We start from the raw sequence: 19,510 nt of genomic DNA, 5'->3' as shown, positions 1-19,510 counted from the left end.
AAATGACCATTTTCAAGGCTTAATAACTCAGTTAAAAATTATATTAGTCACCGAAAGTGACGAGAAAGTCACCGAAAGTCACGAGAAAATCCGAAAGTCACCAAATAAAATTTTAGCGACTCCCCTACAAGATACTGAAGAACTTTTTGTTATTATTTTATTACTAAGCGGTAATTTTTAATTATTAACAATGAGCGCTAGGAGCGTATTGACGTAGCTATCAATGTGAGTGCGAGTGAGATGCACCACTGCACCATTTTGACATTTAAAAATTCAAACTTCTGTCAAACCACAAAAACACATTTTTTGTAATTTACTGCTTACATGTCATCACCATGACAAGGCGAAAGTTCTTCTCCTTGTGGTGCTTTCTCCTTTAGTGGAGATTAGCGACTACACTGGCAAATCTGTCTCTGTCCAATGCGGCTCTAAACAAAGATGTTGAATCAAGGCCGGTCCAGTCTCTGATATTTCTAAGCCATGAAATCTGGCGCCTACCGGGACCCCGTTTTCCTTCAATCTTACCCTGGATGATCAGTTGCGTGAGGCGGTACTTTTCGTTTCTCATTATGTGTCCCAGGTAGCTAACTTTTCTGACTTTAATGATTTTTAGCAGTTCCCTACCTGTATCTATTCTCCTCAGAACATATTCGTTGGTGGTGTGGGTTGTCCACGGTATTTTCAAGTCACTTCTATAAAGCCAGAGTTCAAAGGCGTCCAACTTGTTCATCAGTATTGTGTTGTGTCCAGGCCTCCGTTCCATACAAAAGTATTGACCACACATAGTAATGCAGAAAACGACATCTAAGGCTGATATTAATGCTACTGTTACAAAATAAGCTTTTCATTTTGATAAACCCCTGTCGGACTACCTGTATTTTCGCTCTTGACTTCTTGTTTATAATCAAGTTGATTGTTGAACCAGCAACCAAGATATTTGTACTGGCTTACGTATTCAAGCTGTTGGTGTTTCACATATTTATTGGAAGAGGTAAATTTTTGTTCCTTGATATTTTTATAACTTTGGTTTTCGCAGTATTGATCTTTATCCCCATTTTTTCACAACTCTCAGTATCCCTATCCACCAGTATCTGCAGACTATGGTCCGAATCAGTCATTAATACTGTGTCATCTGCATAGCGGATGTTATTTACTCTCTGACCGTTTATCCTGATTCCTTCTGAAGAGTGCGATAAAGAGTTCGCAAATATTACCTAAGAGTAGACGTTAAAAGTATGGGTGATAGCACACAACCCTGTCTAACACCTCGATGTATTTCAATTTTCAATTGGCCTTGACGTATTATCATTGGTCTTTACGATTGCTGCCTGATTCCAATAAATAGCCTCTATAATTTTAGAATCTCTTTTGTCGACTCCGATGTTGTTCAATCTTTCTATCAAGGTCTTGTGCGTCACCCTATCGAACGCTTTTTCAAAATCTATGAAACAGATAAAAAGGTCTGCTTGCTTATCTTTGTGCCAGAGTTTGAAGACAGAATATTGCTTTTCGTGTCCCCATACCTTTCCTGAAGCCAAATTGTTCTTGACCGGTGACCTCATCACATTTTTTATAATACAGTAGAATCTCGGTTATCCGCCATAAACAGGCCGACGGAAGGGCGAATAAGCAAAAATGGCGGATAATAGGGAGCGTTAAATGAAACACAAGTTGAGCCCTTGATGATTTCCAGTCTCCGATAGGAGTGGCACAAGAAGAAGAAGAAGAGAATCAGTTTAATTTTGACTGACATTGGACATTGTAGATAGAATGATTTAGGATGAACGAAAAAAACTAGCGATTTTCATCTGCCTTGCTGATGTATCTCGTTTTGTTGCTGCCAATACTCGCCATCTTGTAGCAGCATAATATCGACAGCTCTTTCTTCTTGTTGCTCGGAATGCTCGGCTTATTTTATCTCATCTTAAAAAATTTTTACTCATTCTTTAATATTTTCAAAGTTATATAAATTTGAAAAAAAAATTATTACTTAAATGGAGCGGCGGATAAAACGGAACGGCGGATAAATGAAGGGCGGATAACCGAGACTCTACTGTATATTCTGTTCTGTATGATACGCAAGAAAAGCTTTAGAATGTTATTTAATAGACTTATAAGGCGGAAGTCCTGGCATAATTTGGCATTCTTCTTTTTATAGGCCTTGGGCCCGCATATACAATTATTATTTATGACCACACCGTTGAAACTTTTTGTACTTGTTATTTGGATGGAGTCGGACAAATTTTGAGCTTGGCGCATTATGGTAGTGGGGCGTTTGTCTGTCAAGCGGTGACGAAGTTGTCAATTTTATGCAAGAAAAAAATTTATTACCACATTGGTCATTCTATTTTAATCAATGGATTTTATCATATAAACAACGAAAACAATTTTGTCGGACAAAAATATTGGGGCATATGACGCGTCGGACACGCTAAATATGTCAAATTTATGAAAATAATAAATTTATTACCACATCGATAATTTTAACGGTATCTATCATAAAACCTTTTTACAATAATGTGGTAACCTTGTCGGACAATTTTCACGGGGCATATGCGCAGTCGGACGCGCCGAAGATGTCAATTTCCTGAAATTTTTTTATTTACAACCATTTTTCCGACAGCATTAGTAGGTTATAAGTAATTATATTCTTAATCAAAAAATCAAAGCGTCGGACAAAAATATTGGGGCAACTCGACAGTCGGACAAAAAATTTATTTTTATTAGTAAAGTATACTTTCAAATTATGCTGGGTTCGTGCATCCCTTATCTTTACAACCATTTTTCCGACAAAAGTAGTAGGTTACAAGTAATTATATTCTTAAACAAAAAATGTAATTGTCTGACAAAAATGTTGGGGCAAACGAACAGAAAACTTAATTCCTTTAGGCTATCGACGAGGAGGTATTATCAAAAAAAAAAATTTAAAACAGTGTTTCTCGGTTACTTTTGAATCGATTTAGCTGAAAATTGGTACACACACTAAGTAAAGCATTTAAAAGGATATGACGCAGATCGGAACCCAAAATTTTCTTAAAAAATTTTCCGACAAGAGGGAAAATTTTAGAAAAATTGTGATCTGATAATTTGTGTACATACTCCTTGAACAACGACAAACATCGTTCTGTATTTTTTTTCTCGAATTAAAAAAAAATTTTCAGCACATGTATCAGGTTATAAGTAGTTATATTTCAAATCAAAAAATCTAAGTGCCCGACATAAATAGTGGGGCACATCCAAAGTCGGACAAAAAATTTAATTTTTATTAATAAACTATACTTTTAAACTATTCTGGGTTCGTGCATCCCTTATCTTTACAACCATTTTTCCGACAAAAGTAGTAGGATACAAGTAATTATACTCTTAAACAAAAAATGTGATTGTCTGACAAAAATGTTGGGGCAAACGAACAGGAAACTTAATTCTTTTAGGCTATGGACGAGGAGGTATTATCCAAAAATATTTTAAAACAGATTTTTTCGGTTATTTTTGAATCGATTTAGCTGAAAATTGGTACACACACTAAGTAAAACATTTAAAAGGGTATGACGTAGCGCTGTACCCAAAATTTTCCCAAAAAAATTTCGGACAAGAGGGAAAATTTTAGAAAAATTGTGATCTGATATTTGCGTACATACTCCTTGAACAACGACAAACATCGTTCTGTAGTTTTTTTTCTCGAAATAAAAAAAATTTCCGACACAAGTATCAGGTTATAAGTAGTTATATTCCAAATCAAAAAATCTAAGTGTCCGACAAAAATATTGGGGCAAATCCAAAGTCAGACAAAAAATTTAATTTTTATTGATAAACTATACTTTTAAAATATGCTTGGTTCGTGTATCCCTTATCTTAACAACCATTTTTCCGACAAAGCTAGTAAGTTACAAGTAATTATATTCTTAAACAAAAAATGTAATTTTTTGACAAAAATCTTGGGGCAAACGAACAGAAAACTTAATTCATTTAGGCTATCGACGAGAAAGTAATATTAAAAAATTTTAAAAGAGTTTTCTCGGTTATTTTTGAATCGATTTAGCTCAAAATTGGCACACACTAAGTAAAACATTTAAAAGGGTATGACGTAGAACTGTACCCAAAATTTTCTTAAAAAATTTTCCGACAAGAGGGAAAATTTTTGAAAAATTGTGATCTGATATTTGCTTACATACTCCTTGAACAACGACAAACATCGTTCTGTAGTTTTTTTCCCAATTAAAAAAAATTTCTGACACAAGTATCAGGTTATAAGTAGTTATATTCTATATCAAAAAATCTAAGTGTCCGACAAAAATATTGGGTCAAATCCAAAGTCGGACAAAAAATTTAATTTTTATTAATAAACTGTCTATAAACCTTACTGGGTTCGTGCAACCCTTACCTTTAAAACCATTTTTCCGACAACATTAGTAGGTCATAAGTAATTATATTCTTAATCAAAAAATCAAAGTGTCGGACAAAAATATTGGGGCAACTCGACAGTCGGACAAAAAATTTATTTTTATTAGTAAAGTATACTTTCAAATTATGCTGGCTTCGTGCATCCCTTATCTTTAGAACCATTTTTCCGACAAAAGTAGTAGGTTACAAGTAATTATATTCTTAAACAAAAAATATAATTGTCTGACAAAAATGTTGGGGCAAACGAACAGAAAACTTAATTCTTTTAGGCTATCGACGAGGAGGTATTATCAAAAAAAATTTTTAAAACAGAGTTTCTCGGTTACTTTTGAATCGATTTAGCTGAAAATTGGTACACACACTAAGTAAAGCATTTAAAAGGGTATGACGTAGATCGGAACCAAAAATTTTCTTAAAAAATTTTCCGACAAGAGGGAAAATTTTAGAAAAATTGTGATCTGATAATTTGTGTACATACTCCTTGAACAACGACAAACATCGTTCTGTATTTTTTTCTCGAATTAAAAAAAAAAAATTTTCAGCACATGTATCAGGTTATAAGTAGTTATATTCCAAATCAAAAAATCTAAGTGCCTGACATAAATAGTGGGGCACATCCAAAGTCGGACAAAAAATTTAATTTTTATTAATAAACTATACTTTTAAACTATTCTGGGTTCGTGCATCCCTTATCTTTACAACCATTTTCCGACAAAAGTAGAAGGATACAAGTAATTATACTCTTAAACAAAAAATGTAATTGTCTGACATAAATGTTGGGGCAAACGAACAGGAAACTTAATTCTTTTAGGCTATGGACGAGGAGGTATTATCCAAAAATATTTTAAAACAGATTTTTTCGGTTATTTTTGAATCGATTTAGCTGAAAATTGGTACACACACTAAGTAAAACATTTAAAAGGGTATGACGTAGCGCTGTACCCAAAATTTTCCCAAAAAAATTTCGGACAAGAGGGAAAATTTTAGAAAAATTGTGATCTGATATTTGCGTACATACTCCTTGAACAACGACAAACATCGTTCTGTAGTTTTTTTTCTCGAAATAAAAAAAATTTCCGACACAAGTATCAGGTTATAAGTAGTTATATTCCAAATCAAAAATCTAAGTGTCCGACAAAAATATTGGGTCAAATCCAAAGTCGGACAAAAAATTTAATTTTTATTAATAAACTGTCTTTTAAACCTTTCTCGGTTCGTGCAACCATTACCTTTAAAACCATTTTTACGACAACATTAGTAGGTTATAAGTAATTATATTCTTAATCAAAAAATCAAAGTGTCGGACAAAAATATTGGGGCAACTCGACAGTCGGACAAAAAATTTATTTTTATTAGTAAAGTATACTCTCAAATTATGCTGGGTTCGTGCATCCCTTATCTTTACAACCATTTTTCCGACAAAGGTAGTAGGTTACAAGTAATTATATTCTTAAACAAAAAATGTAATTGTCTGACAAAAATGTTGGGGCAAACGAACAGAAAACTTAATTCCTTTAGGCTATCGACGAGGAGGTATTATCAAAAAAAAAATTTAAAACAGTGTTTCTCGGTTACTTTTGAATCGATTTAGCTGAAAATTGGTACACACACTAAGTAAAGCATTTAAAAGGGTATGACGCAGATCGGAACCCAAAATTTTCTTAAAAAATTTTCCGACAAGAGGGAAAATTTTAGAAAAATTGTGATCTGATAATTTGTGTACATACTCCTTGAAAAACGACAAACATCGTTCTGTATTTTTTTTCTCGAATTAAAAAAAATTTTCAGCACATGTATCAGGTTATAAGTAGTTATATTTCAAATAAAAAATCTAAGTGCCCGACATAAATAGTGGGGCACATCCAAAGTCGGACAAAAAATTTAATTTTTATTAATAAACTATACTTTTAAACTATTCTGGGTTCGTGCATCCCTTATCTTTACAACCATTTTTCCGACAAAAGTAGTAGGTTACAAGTAATTATATTCTTAAACAAAAAATATAATTGTCTGACAAAAATGTTGGGGCAAACGAACAGAAAACTTAATTCTTTTAGGCTATCGACGAGGAGGTATTATCAAAAAAAAATTTTAAAACAGTGTTTCTCGGTTACTTTTGAATCGATTTAGCTGAAAATTGGTACACACACTAAGTAAAGCATTTAAAAGGGTATGACGTAGATCGGAACTCAAAATTTTCTTAAAAAATTTTCCGACAAGAGGGAAAATTTTAGAAAAATTGTGATCTGATAATTTGTGTACATACTCCTTGAACAACGACAAACATCGTTCTGTAGTTTTTTTTCTCGAAATAAAAAAAAATTTCCGATACAAGTATCAGGTTATAAGTAGTTATATTCCAAATCAAAAAATCTTAGTGTCCGACAAAAATATTGGGTCAAATCCAAAGTCGGACAAAAAATTTAATTTTTATTAATAAACTGTCTTTTAAACTTTTCTGGGTTCGTGAAACCCTTACCTTTAAAACCATTTTTCCGACAACATTAGTAGGTTATAAGTAATTATATTCTTAATCAAAAAATCAAAGTGTCGGACAAAAATATTGGGGCAACTCGACAGTCGGACAAAAAATTTATTTTTATTAGTAAAGTATACTTTCAAATTATGCTGGGTTCGTGCATCCCTTATTTTTACAACCATTTTTCCGACAAAAGTAGTAGGTTACAAGTAATTATATTCTTAAACAAAAAATGTAATTGTCTGACAAAAATGTTGGGGCAAACGAACAGAAAACTTAATTCCTTTAGGCTATCGACGAGGAGGTATTATCAAAAAAAAAAATTTAAAACAGTGTTTCTCGGTTACTTTTGAATCGATTTAGCTGAAAATTGGTACACACACTAAGTAAAGCATTTAAAAGAGTATGACGCAGATCGGAACCCAAAATTTTCTTAAAAAATTTTCCGACAAGTGGGAAAATTTTAGAAAAATTGTGATCTGATAATTTGTGTACATACTCCTTGAACAACGACAAACATCGTTCTGTATTTTTTTTCTCGAATTAAAAAAAAATTTTCAGCACATGTATAAGGTTATAAGTAGTTATATTTCAAATCAAAAAATCTAAGTGCCCGACTTAAATAGTGGGGCACATCCAAAGTCGGACAAAAAATTTAATTTTTATTAATAAACTATACTTTTAAACTATTCTGGGTTCGTGCATCCCTTATCTTTACAACCATTTTTCCGACAAAAGTAGTAGGATACAAGTAATTATACTCTTAAACAAAAAATGTAATTGTCTGACAAAAATGTTTGGGCAAACCAACAGGAAACTTAATTCTTTTAGGCTATGGACGAGGAGGTATTATCCAAAAATATTTTAAAACAGATTTTTTCGGTTATTTTTGAATCGATTTAGCTGAAAATTGGTACACACACTAAGTAAAACATTTAAAAGGGTATGACGTAGCGCTGTACCCAAAATTTTCCCAAAAAAATTTCGGACAAGAGGGAAAATTTTAGAAAAATTGTGATCTGATAATTTGTGTACATACTCCTTGAACAACGACAAACATCGTTCTGTAGTTTTTTTTCTCGAAATAAAAAAAAATTTCCGATACAAGTATCAGGTTGTAAGTAGTTATATTCCAAATCAAAAAATCTAAGTGTCCGACAAAAATATTGGGTCAAATCCAAAGTCGGACAAAAAATTTAATTTTTATTAATAAACTGTCTTTTAAACCTTTCTGGGTTCGTGCAACCCTTACCTTTAAAACCATTTTTCCGACAACATTAGTAGGTTATAAGTAATTATATTCTTAATCAAAAAATCAAAGTGTCGGACAAAAATATTGGGGCAACTCGACAGTCGGACAAAAAATTTATTTTTATTAGTAAAGTATACTTTCAAATTATGCTGGGTTCGTGCATCCCTTATCTTTACAACCATTTTTCCGACAAAAGTAGTAGGTTACAAGTAATTATATTCTTAAACAAAAAATATAATTGTCTGACAAAAATGTTGGGGCAAAATAACAGAAATCTTAATTCTTTTAGGCTATCGACGAAGAGGTATTATCAAAAAAAAATTTAAAACAGTGTTTCTCGGTTACTTTTGAATCGATTTAGCTAAAAATTGGTACACACGCTAAGTACTACACTTAAAAGGGCATGACAAAGAATTGTACACAAAATTTTCCAAAAAGATTTTTCGACAAGAGGGAAAATTTCGGAAATTTTTTTTAAAATTTTAGAATGTTCTCTACAAGGCGGAACCCGACATCCGACGCCCTGAAGGGCACTAAGGATTATGAGAAAGAAGAAGAAGAAGGAATGTTCTCTACGTTACGTCCTTATAAATATTATAAGGTGTATTTCTACAAATTTTCAGTTTGATCTATGTAGAACTAACCGAGAAAAATTGTTTATAGTTCGTTTTGGTCTCCTTGATGCTTATTATTTTTTTATATCCCAGAGAACGGCTGTTCCCGTACATGTGACACTATATTATACAAGAAATTTTCGATTTTCTAAATGTGACTGAATTGAAAAAATTGGGCCAAATCTAATCTTAAAATATAGGAAAAGAGATATATGTCAACCATCCATTTTGGTCCAAGGGTGTGGATTTTACGTCCCATTTAGAGTCTGTTTTTCGTTCTCGTCCCCAAAACTCCCAAAAATTTAGAAAATTTAAGTCCGACTTTACAGCTTCCTTTAGCACTGAACATTACCTTTCCAAAGCATGTTTAATTTTGAAAATTCTTCTCTTCTTCTTCTTCTTCCTTTTATATAGACATTACTCTGTCTGTTTTTCAATGTGCCTCCAGTAAGTTGTCATTCCACCTTTTTCGTGGTCTTCCCACTGATCGTCTTCCTATTGGGGAACCTTCTGTGACCGTCCTTACTACTCTATTTGTTGTCATTCGGCTTATGTGGTCGTTCCATTCTACTCTTCTGCTTTTCACCCCATAGGCGTAACCAGGGGGTGGTTTTGGGGGTTATAACCCCCCTTTTGGATGTACTTTGAGCTCTATACGCTTAACACAATTATTATTCCATACCCCCAGAGACCTTCAAGTAGACGTAACTCCCCCTTAGGATCATCCTGGTTACACCTCTGTTTCACCCAGTTATTAATGTTGTCCACCTTGCATCTCCTTCATATATCTGCACTTCTAGCTCTATCCCACAGCGTCTTACCATCGATTTTTCGCAATGTTTTCATCTCTGCTGTTTCTATAGCATTCTTTTTGTCCTTTCTGTATCAGGTTGTGTTTCTGCCGCGTATGTCATTATTGGTCTGATGACTCTTTTGTAAATTCTGCCTTTCACTTCTTTTCTGATGTTTTTATTTCTCTATATTGTTTCATTCAGGCAACCTGCGGCTCTGTTTGCTTTATTCACCTGATCTTCCACTTTTGTTTCGAGCTTTCCGTAGCTGCATAGTGTGATGCCTAGATATTTAAACTCCATGACTTGTTCTATTATTTGACCCTCCAGCTCTAATTTACACCTTATTAGATCTGCTGATATAACCATGCATTTAGTCTTTTTTAGGTAAATTTACATGTTAAATTTTCTAGCGGTTATATTAAATTCGTGCAGCAAACGTTGTAAATCATCTTCACTTTGAGAGATTAGTATTGCGTCGTCTGCACAGCAGATTATTTTAAGTGGTTTTTCTCCCATTTGGTATTCTTTTTTTGTTCTTACTTTTTTTATTATTTCGTCCATGATCAGGTTGAACAACAGAGGACTCAGGGAATCTCCCTGTCTTATCCCATTGTAATTTTGAAAATTGTATATACCATTCAAAAGTTACCGATCTCAGAAATTTTATTCAATTTCTATTTAAAAAGGGAAAAATGTTTTTTCTCAAAGTTCGCATCACCCCGTGGAATATTCTAGCATCTATAAAATACTAAAATTAAAACCTAACTATAGCCTCATTCCTTCTCAACATTCAGTTTTTTCATTCATTCGTTTATGTTGGATAATAAAAAAGTTAAGGACTTTAATAACTAGCCATGTTTTTCATAGACAAAGTGTGTTTTTAAATGGCAAACTTTAAGGAGTAATTGTGCATGACAAAATAAAGTCAGTTTGCTTTACGAGAAAAACGTATGTCCACAAATGCATCGTTTCCGAGATAGGGGGTGTTGAAGTTTTTCTGACAAACTGACGATTTATTTATTGCTTTAAAACCAGTTGAGATATGCAAATGAAATTTGGTGGGTTTTAAGAGGTAGTTATTGCACATTTTTAACTACAGTTAAGAATTTAATATTCACCATTGGCGCGCATACGGGTAATATGAGCCGAAAAATACGTAATTTAATATGAAGCCAAAAATGTATAAAAATTAATTTTTTTTAAATTGTACCAAAACGCCCCATTATTTTTGTCCGACAAGTGATCCAATATGCATTACACATGTAAAAAAACAGTACAAAATAAAAATAACATCTGTGGTAATAAATAAAAAAATTTCAGGAGATTGACATTTTCGGCGGGTCCGACTGCGCATATGCCCCGTGAAAATTGTCCGACAAGGTTACCACATTATTGTAAAAAGGTTTTATGGTAGATACCGTTAAAATTATCCATGTGGTAATAAATTTATTATTTTCATAAATTTTAAGTTATTTTTCGGGTGTAACTTCAATGATATTATGCTAAAAATGATGGTGTATCGCATATTTAAAATGCGTTTATCTCGAAAACGGTTGAGTTTAGGAAGATGAAAGAAGTATACCTTTATTAAGTAAAACTAATAGGAAAATAAAAATTTTAATGTCAAAATTATACAGAGTGAGGGATAAAAAAAATTGAACGTAATAAATGAGTGCTGAAAGGCATATGTGGCGCCCTCTGGGCAATGCATAATTTTTGGTAAGGAATTTAGATTTCTAGACCCAAGAAACCCCCAAATATAAAATTTCATGTTGTTATTTCATACCTATCAGGAAATATTAAATAATAAATAAAAAAAAAGTTTAACTTTGACACCCTGTATCTCGGCTATTATAAACTTTGTACTAAGGTAAGTTAGCTTAAATCGGCCTATTTTAACCTCAGGAACCTGAGGTTAAGCTATGGCCCATTCTTTACCAAACACCCTGTATGCATAAAAATTACTTCTTCTTTTAATTGTACCAAAACGCCCCATTATTTTTGTCCGACAAGTGATCCAATATGCATTACACATGTAAAAGAACACTACAAAATAAAAATGACATCTGTGGTAATAAATAAAAAATTTTCAGGAAATTGACATCTTCGGTGCGTCCGACTGCGCATATGCCCCGTGAAAATTGTCCGACAAGGTTACCACATTATTGTAAAAAGGTTTTATGATAGATACCGTTAAAATTACCGATGTGGTAATAAATTTATTATTTTCATAAATTTGACATATTTAGCGTGTCCGACGCGTCATATGCCCCAATATTTTTGTCCGACAAAATTGTTTTCGTTGTTTATATGATAAAATCCATTGATTAAAATAGAATGACCAATGTGGTAATAAATTTTTTTCTTGCATAAAATTGACAACTTCGTCACCGCTTGACAGACAAACGCCCCACTACCATAATGCGCCAAGCTCAAAATTTGTCCGACTCCACCCAAATAACAAGTACAAAAAGTTTCAACGGTGTGGTCATAAATAATAATTGTATATGCGGGCCCAAGGCCTATTAGGTAGTGGTATGAAGACTGATTCAAGCCATATTTTAGGGATAGTCCCTGTATTTTAAACATTATTAAATAGTCCAAGAAGAAGGTCTAAGTTTTCTCGTTGATTAACTTCAACAGCTCAGTTGGTTTTTCATCTTTTTCTACAGATTTGTTGTTTTTTAGTTGACGTAGAGCATATTCCAGTTCGGACTTCAGTATTGGAAGACCTTCGTCGTTAGTCTTCCCACATGTTTATTTGTTCTTCAGGGCTTGAAATCACTTTGCCTTCTGCGTTGATTAGATTATTTAGTCTTTTTGAATATGTCGTGCTTGTGAATTTCGGAGTTTCTTATACAGATGGAAGTCATCATGTTTTTTTTATATAAGTTTTCGATTTCTTTTGTTCTGTTATCCATTTTTCTTTTGCAATTTTTATTTTTTGTTTAATGGTTCTATTTACTGCTTTGTACATTGCTTTGTGCTGTTTGAATTTTCTTCTTTTATCCATTAAATCCAATATTTCCTCTGTCATCCATCTTTGCTTCCGTGGTCGCTGTTTTGTGAGCATTTCAGTTGCCGTTGCAAGGGCGAGTCTGATTTCCTCCCGAAGGCGAAAGTTAAGGATGTTTAATTATATGAAAGTGTGCTAAAAAACAGTGCGAAAAATTAAAAGCCATTTAAAATACATTGTTACTTCAGACACACTTTAAGCCCTTCATGTACTGCTATCTATATTTACAATTTTCACACAATAAAACCTTTACTTACATAATATGAGATAAAGTAGATAAAAATTATTTTTGTGAATTTAACAAAAATTGGTTAAAAAATTTTTCGACCACGGTACCGCGTGACACCCTGTGTATTTGTTATAAGGATGTATTTCTTTGAGTAAGTTTGTGCAAAAAATCGAATCAGAATAATTAACCTAACGGGGACGACGTTACAAACTCTACTAATAAGTAGTTAAAACGGACAAGACAAAGAAACGCAAACTCATCAAAAATGCACTTGAGATTCTCGTATTGAAGCGTCTAATGTCTTCTGATTGATGATTTTGGTCGCTGGGTTTAATTAATTATGTAGTAAAGACAATGGACTGTTTAGATTTGTAGAGAAAAGATATATATGTGCATTTAGTATAGCAAAAATGAATAAATGTGTGTTTGTACGCAAATGTGAAAAGTTGACCTGGCTATATGTTCATAAATTGTATCAATGTTAGAGAAAATATCGCACCTACCTTTAAAATGAATGTAGTTGGATCGCGTCTTCATTAGTGGACCCCATCTCCGCGTGGTCGACGGCCGCCCTTTTATAAGCTAAAGCGATGTAGTTCGTTCAAATGGTAAATTCGTACTGAGTTGAGTTTTGTCTTCCTTGTTCCTTGGCAAGGTTCAGGTACCGCCCTTTCGGGGTAAAGAAAACACATGTGGTTCCTTGAAACACTTTCTAGCCTGATACATGTGCCAAGCAAACTTTGATCCCCTTTTGTCAAAGTGAGTGCGTTCTCTCTTTCAACAAGAAAACATTTTTATGAACAGCCAGGGGTGTAGAAAAGAAGGATTTAACTATAAAATCTATTATGTAAAATGAAGTTAAACTATGTATATATTTATTATAAGAAAACTAAGAGGGTATTTGCTATTACATAATTAAGTAGTCATATGCCTAACTATAAAAAACTAATAAACTAAAATACTAAAATACGTTGCATACTTTCCCAAACATTCTCCCCCTCCAAAAACGAATGTTTTTAAGAACGATTGGAAGTATAAGTATAAAGATGAACATGAAGAGATAGAATATAACGTAGTAAAGAGATAGAATAAAAAAATGGTAAAAGATATAGAATAGTAAAAATAGTAAAAGAGTTACAATAGTAAAAGTAATAAAAGAATAGTAATAAAAGAAAAGTAATGAAACAGGTAGTATAGTACAGGAATGCACTGAAAACGAAATATGACTCCGTAAGCATACCTTGACCATCGAACGTCTGAGGTTGCCATGCATGGATGAACAAGCGCGTCGGACGCCGTTAACCGAAAAAGATATCTGATCCAATCGATTGTCAGGATAATACCGTAAGGACGAAATATTGATTGCCAGATAAGCTGTGGGCGTATTTTGACCACCGAACGTCTGAGGTTGCCATACATGGATGAACAAGCGCGTCGGACGCCGTTAACCGAAAAAGATATCTGATCCAATCGATTGTCAAAATAAGACCATTTTTTCCTATATAAATTTCTATTGATTGACAGATAACCGTGGGATACGAAAGAAAGAAGAAGAACCGCGTCGAAAGCTCTACGAGGGGTCGTAGGTATTAGAAAGAAAGTGTTCGACGATAGCCGATAAGTAATAATAAAGTGATATTTCGACGTGGACCACGGTAGAAAACTGCCAATTGTAGGGAAAACCTGTAACAGTTGTGCCGGTGACCAACCACGACTAACACAAGCTGCGAGGTTTTGATGAGATAACATTTAATGCCGAGAAAAACATGAGATCAGTCCTTGTATGTGGCTTATGATTGGCAAGAAAATAATTAAGCTAAGTAAACAATTGTGAAATTTGACCAAACGTGAAGATTGGACGAAAAACTCGTTGACAAAATGTGACATGGACATTATGAGTGCCAAGAGCTCCAATCCTGCTATTGGTGATCATGTAAAAGAAGACACTAGAAATTTAGCACATACAAGTACAATCTGACATGTTAATATAGATAATATTGTTGTAGCAGACATTTGGCCAGTAAAAGACACTGAGAAATAAGCCAAGAGGATAAAAAAAGAAAAGACGTCAGTCGTACGGCTCCATTCCAGGAAAGTACCTTGATAATGGACGAATTCCTCCTTGGCAAACGAAAAGAGAAAAGTGTCAAATTATCTGAACCAAAGTCGCTGAGTACCCCGGGGTAGATTTAGATGGTTGCTTGCTGCGAATCATCGAGCTTTAGAAGCTGAATAAGCTCTAACTGTAGAGAGCGAGTAGATGAAAGAGAATCACTTCCTAGCAAACCGTCATGAATGTAGAAAGTAGCGATAGTGTTGGTGACGGCGTAGGAGAATGTGATCCTGTAGTAAACGAAAACTCTTGGAGTTTTGTTAAGTAAGAAAATATGAAGACGTGACTTGATGCAGACACGTGGAGAATATTCTTGGAGCGGTTTACAAGGAGCCGATCTCCAGAGAACTCTCGAATAGTTCCAAAATTCCTTGTTAACGTTAATTTATCGATACCTTTGATTTATGTTGCAGATGAAGAAGTAATGAAAATATCGAAAATCAAGTAACAGAGGAAATGCCCTTTGAGGACTAGTATAAAAGTGGTATGTAGAGACACACCTCGAACGTCATATTACGTAGATGAACGTCGAAGCGAGAACGAATTTTGGATGTAAGTAACGAATTTAATAATTTGTTGTATAAAAAGCTGCGCAAGGAGCTGTGTAAATAAGTAATTAAGTAACTAAGTAAGTGGACACCTTAAAATCGTATTCAGGAAACGGTGTCATATGCTGGGAAGAACTTAAATGATTCTTAGACCCGACATGTTTCTCTATGAGATTTCCTGAAAGGGTTTCCTAGCATACAAAACGACTATATGCCGGAAAGTAAGTGAGTATGTATCGAAAAGAAAATAAAATAAATTATGTTGTCGAAATTATAGAGTACCATAAAAACTTGGTGTTGTCTCTGGTAAAGTAAATAAATAACTTAGAAAATAGCCTCATAAACTTGATTGTGCTGGGACAAAAACTGCAGATTTAGATATGTTTTCGACTTTCTGAAACCTTTGTAGAAGCAAAGTGCAAAAAGCAAGTGTAAATGTGAAGTAAAAAGAAATTAAAAGAGCCATATGGACTCGCTCCTATAGAACATTACCGAAAATCGTTTCTAAGGCCACAAGTTGATTTGGTTCGCAAAGAATTCGATCAGAATGTAACAGAAGAAGAACCAATTCAGCAACTATAAGATTGCCTATAGGACGTGGTTGTATGAAGAACAAGAGTTTACTAGAAAAGTCTGAGCTAACTGAACTGAGTGGTTTGAGACATATCTAATACAAAGTTGTGGTTCTCACTTGATATAATGTTTGAAGAAGCGGTTAACTAAGAAGCAAAATTCATTTGCAGGTTGGTTAAAACGAAGAGAAGTGTGAGACGATGATTTGCAACCCTTACTGTGAAACGAATGAATGCATGAATGAATGAGTAAGGTGAAATGAAGCAGTCTACATAGAAATTATGTTGTTTAACCAACGCGAAATGATCTTAAGGCCTTTTAGTCAAACAAAAGACGAACCTGTCTGTATATAAAATTGTGAAAACCAAAACAAAAGAAACATTATTTAACACCTTGAATAGTAACCATAGGGTGATATGTGGCACCAAAGGCTAGAGTTAACGAGATTACGAAGAACGTAGAAAGTAGAAATAATGAGAAAAAGGATTGGGTACAAATAGAATGAGTAGAACAAAACTGAACGAATTAAATTGAGATGAAGCGGTGCGATGTGTGAAAATTTCAATAAAAATGGTTTCGAATTTATCTGCCCGTCTACGAATAATTCAAAAATATTGACTTGCTGCTTGAATTTGAGTGTCTGTTTCAATCTAGGGTGTGCTGCTTGGAGCGAAGAATTGGAGGTGTTTATTCTGCTCAACATTGCGAGATAAGAAGTAAGAACGTACGTAAAGCGACAATGCAGTCAAAATTAAACAACGCAAACCAACGAAAAATGAATAAATGCTCTAGAATTGAATAAGACAAATTATACTATTTGATGTGAGACACAAATAATCGCAAATGAGTAATAATATTATTGCCAATAGAACTAATATAATAATATTATAACGAAACAGGTACAGATAGAATCCAAATAATTTAAGAAGAAGAACGTGTAAGAAAAAGTATGCGTATAATACCAGATTGAATAAAAAATAATCACTTAAAATCATATAGCACAATAAATAATAACCAATGTTGTATTATTAAACAATGAATGATAAATATAATAATAGAAAAATCAAAATGTTTATATAATCAAATATTATGTAAATTAATATTATATTATGTAATGTAATCAAATAAAATTGTTAAACAGTATGAACACACTTAATTATGTAAATTAAATAGATGTAATTGAAATATGAATAGATTTTTCGAAGGACCGTTTAATTGATATTAAAATATTAATGAAGTAAAACAAAGGATGAAATAACTATATTAATTAATTAAAAAATGAAAATCCGGCTCGAAGGACCAAAATGAAGCGTCTAATGTCTTCTGATTGATGATTTTGGTCGCTGGGTTTAATTAATTATGTAGTAAAGACAATGGACTGTTTAGATTTGTAGAGAAAAGATATATATGTGCATTTAGTATAGCAAAAATGAATAAATGTGTGTTTGTACGCAAATGTGAAAAGTTGACCTGGCTATATGTTCATAAATTGTATCAATGTTAGAGAAAATATCGCACCTACCTTTAAAATGAATGTAGTTGGATCGCGTCTTCATTAGTGGACCCCATCTCCGCGTGGTCGACGGCCGCCCTTTTATAAGCTAAAGCGATGTAGTTCGTTCAAATGGTAAATTCGTACTGAGTTGAGTTTTGTCTTCCTTGTTCCTTGGCAAGGTTCAGGTACCGCCCTTTCGGGGTAAAGAAAACACATGTGGTTCCTTGAAACACTTTCTAGCCTGATACATGTGCCAAGCAAACTTTGATCCCCTTTTGTCAAAGTGAGTGCGTTCTCTCTTTCAACAAGAAAACATTTTTATGAACAGCCAGGGGTGTAGAAAAGAAGGATTTAACTATAAAATCTATTATGTAAAATGAAGTTAAACTATGTATATATTTATTATAAGAAAACTAAGAGGGTATTTGCTATTACATAATTAAGTAGTCATATGCCTAACTATAAAAAACTAATAAACTAAAATACTAAAATACGTTGCATACTTTCCCAAACACGTATAATCAACATTTACTGAATCGATCCAGGAAGAATCAACTCCAACTAGTACAAGTTGATTTAAATTTTTAAAATCAACTTTTACTGCTCGTTTCAGTTGGAGTTGACTCCAACTAGTTGGAGTCGACTCTAACTGAGAATCAACTTGAACTGTAACATATACAATACAAAGTTTTTTTTTGTAGGAAATTTACGATTCTTGTATATTAGGGAAATATGATAATTTCTTAATATCACATTTATTGGTATATTCACTGCATATTGCTATGGTTTATATTTTGTGTTAGTTATTTATCTAATAAAAATAATTTTGTTTAATTATCACTCAATACTAACTTATTTCTACAAAAAATTGAATGTATTCCCGAAATTTGAAGAAAACTAAAAATATCTCGGAAAGTAATCAGTTTAGATATAGGGAATGCTATAAAAAAATGAAAGAGTATATTAAATACAATAATGTTGAAAAATAAAATATAGGGTGATCCATTTAAAAAAATAGAGAAAATCGTAATTTGGTTTTGTAGTTCACCCTGTATACAAATATTCGTCAATAATGTGAATTGGACTTAATTTAAAAACTACAGTATATTGTTTATCTTATTACATAAAACAAATTATTGTCTACGAATTACTTCTTTATATACAGGGTGTTAATCTCATAGTGATTTCGAAATAAAAGTGGTCATAACTTGTTAAATACCATGTATAGTAATGCAAAACCATATATTATATGAACAAGAATTATGAGGGGAATATAAATATGAAAAAATATATAGGGTGTCCTATTTAAAAAATTATATGTTTGATATACCACGCAGTTACTGATCACCCTGTAGAAATGGACATATTTTCCAAGCGTGGAGAATATCATTGCCTACATTTTTTTTAAATAACTTATCTCGATATTTTATACCATAATGGAGTTATCGACCGATCCCGCACTAAAAACTCACCCTGTAGGTACATTTTGTTGCTTTACTTTTATTTTTTTTCATAGAAATGTCGAAATTTTTAACAGAAATGTCTAAACTGCAATAAACCTTAAATATTTAAGAATGTGTTTTTTGACCCTAACCCGAGAAACAAATAAAACAAAAATTATAAAAAAGCCTTTGAATAAAAAAAAAATAAATAGTTTTTATTTTTATTTATTTATAGGTACAGATATAACTAGTCGTATACAGTGCGTCCATAAAGTATCGCATAAATTCATTATTAACTAAATAAACAACATTATTAGAAATTACCGAAACAGGTCGACTTCTGATTTTCACTTATGATATTTGGCATATGTATCATACTAGTGACGTCATGACGTCTCTGGACGTGATGATGTAATCGATGATTTTTTAAAAGATTTAAAGGAGAATAGGGGTCGTGTGCTAGCTCATTTGAAAGGCAATTTCATTCTCTATTCAATAATATAAAGATTAACATAATTATTTATACAAGGTGTCCAATTTTTTTTATATTAAAT

The 19,510-nt window shown here is 32.9% G+C and overlaps 1 protein-coding gene and 1 long non-coding RNA gene across 2 annotated transcripts in view; one reads left to right on the top strand and one right to left on the bottom strand.

The window, feature by feature from the left end:
* The window catches only part of LOC126885220 (MMS19 nucleotide excision repair protein homolog), a 99,505-nt gene that overhangs the window by 39,093 nt on the left and 40,902 nt on the right, over positions 1 to 19,510 (bottom strand). The gene's annotated exons all lie outside the window — the stretch shown is intronic.
* On the top strand, positions 2,696 to 7,278 carry LOC126885223 (uncharacterized). Its single transcript, XR_007698334.1, has 3 exons — positions 2,696 to 2,802; positions 4,584 to 4,685; positions 7,185 to 7,278. It is a non-coding gene; the product is annotated as an uncharacterized LOC126885223 (long non-coding RNA).

This window comes from Diabrotica virgifera, chromosome 5, assembly GCF_917563875.1.
Source record: "Diabrotica virgifera virgifera chromosome 5, PGI_DIABVI_V3a".
In the NCBI taxonomy this organism is placed as follows: Eukaryota; Metazoa; Arthropoda; class Insecta; order Coleoptera; family Chrysomelidae; genus Diabrotica; species Diabrotica virgifera.
Note: the sequence above shows the minus strand (reverse complement) of the source record. Positions and strands in the feature narration are given on the sequence as shown.